The following is a 1,959-nucleotide window of genomic DNA, read 5'->3' as shown; positions in this document are numbered from 1 at the left end:
GTTGTGATGCGATGATGTTGTGATGCGATGATGTTGTGATGCGATGATGTTGTGATGCGATGATGTTGTGATGCGATGATGTTGTGATGTGATGATGTCGTTGTCTCCGTAGGAACGTGGGTGACTTTCGGCTCTCAGATCTCTGATGAGGTACGAAACAACACGACACATGAACAAACGTTACATAACCACACACACACACTGAGGTCTCTGCACACGTTAACCTGAGTCTGTGTGTGTGTGTGTGTGTGTGTGTGTGTGTGTGTGTGTGTGTAGATGGCGGAGAGTGTGATGACGGTGGCGTACGACAGCGGAGTGAACTTGTTTGACACGGCAGAGGTTTACGCCTCAGGGAGGTACAGGACCAACCTGTCTGTCTGTCCAACTGTCCATCTGTCTGTCTGTCTCTCTGTCCACCTTTCTGTCTCTCTGTTTGTATCTCTGTCATCCTGTCTGTCTCTCAGGTTGTGGGGGGGGGGACTCAGTGAGAGGACAGGAAGGACATGTTGAGTTTTATTTTGAAGGTTTGTGTCTTTGTGTGTCTCTCAGGGCGGAGACGACTCTGGGAAACATCCTGAAGAAGAAAGGCTGGAGGTATGTCTGTCCGTCTCTTCTGTCCTGTCTCTGCCGTCCCTCCAGGACTCCTCAGGGACCCCACAAAACACTGATCATGTAAAAACAAGATGGCAGGATCTCTGCAGTCTGTCCAAAGCAAAAGTGGACAGAACCTGATCACACTTTAGGGCTCAAACAATAATATTGGTCATTTGACATTAGGAAGACATCTGAGACATTTTAGAAAGAACAGAGCTACCACCTTATTGTGGTGGAGAGGTTTGCGTATCGCAGTGATCCTAGGAGCTCAGTTGTTGGGGGCTATATGCTCCTGGTAGGGTCACACATGGCCTGGGGGAGGGACCAGACAAACTGTAGCTCACCGGACCCCTTATGATGAAAGACACAAATGATGCAAAGTTTCCCTTGCCCGGACACGGGTCACCGTGGACCCCCCGGAGCAGGCCTGGGGGTGGGGCTCGATGGCAAGCGCCTTTTGGCCGGGCCTGTACCCATGGGGCCCGGCCGGGCACAGCCGAAAGAGGCGACATGGGACCTACTTCTCGTGTACTCACCACCCATAGGAGGGGCCAAAGGGGTCGGGTGCAATGTGAGCAGCCGAAGGTGGGGACCTTGACGGTTCGATCCTCGGCTGCAGAAGCTCGCTCTGGGGACGTGGAACATCACCTCTCTGGTGGGGAAGGAGCTCAAGCTGGTGCTCGAGGTTGAGAAGTTTCGACTAGATGTAGTCGGCCTCACCTCGACGCACAGCGTGGGCTCTGGAACCAGTCTTCTCGAGAGGGGTTGGACTCTCTTCCACTCTGGAGTTGCCACTGGTGAGAGGCGCCGGGCAGGGGTGGCAATACTTATTGCCCCCCGGCTCCTTCTGGGAATTCACTCATTCTGCTGGGGGACTTCAGCGCTCATGATGGCAGCGACAACAGCGTTGACTGTTTTGTTATTGGACTTGGTGCTTGCCAAAGATTGTCCATAACAAACACCATGTTCAGACATATGCGCACTTGGCATCAGGACACCCTAGGCCGCAGTTCAATGACCGACTTTGTAGTCGTGTTGGCGGACTTGCGACCGCATGTCTTGGGCACTCTGTCAACCGATCACCACTTGGTGGTGAGTTGGCTCTGATGATGGGAGAAGACGCCAGTCAGACCTGGCAGACCCAAATGCATTGTGAGGGTACTCTGTCAACAGTGCTATGTCAACACTGTCTATGATGGGGACAGTGGTGCCAACCTCGACTTTGGACATTGTGGGTCAGTGGAAGTAATACTTCGAAGACCTCCTCAATTCCACCGACACGCCTTCCGGTGAGGAAGCAGGGCCTGGGGACTCGGGGATGGGCTCTCCCATCTCTGGGGCTTAGGTTGCCGAGGTGGTCAAAAA

At 53.4% G+C, this 1,959-nt stretch overlaps 1 long non-coding RNA gene across 1 annotated transcript; it reads left to right on the top strand.

The window, feature by feature from the left end:
- The first annotated feature begins 111 nt into the window (after positions 1 to 111).
- Positions 112 to 612, top strand: LOC121964669. The gene is made up of 3 exons (XR_006107390.1): positions 112 to 150; positions 277 to 356; positions 550 to 612. It is a non-coding gene; the product is annotated as an uncharacterized LOC121964669 (long non-coding RNA).
- Positions 613 to 1,959: the final 1,347 nt, after the last annotated feature.

Source organism: Plectropomus leopardus, unplaced genomic scaffold (assembly GCF_008729295.1).
Source record: "Plectropomus leopardus isolate mb unplaced genomic scaffold, YSFRI_Pleo_2.0 unplaced_scaffold16642, whole genome shotgun sequence".
In the NCBI taxonomy this organism is placed as follows: Eukaryota; Metazoa; Chordata; class Actinopteri; order Perciformes; family Serranidae; genus Plectropomus; species Plectropomus leopardus.
The sequence above is the reverse complement of the archived record's forward strand: the minus strand, read 5'-3'. Positions and strand labels throughout refer to the sequence as shown.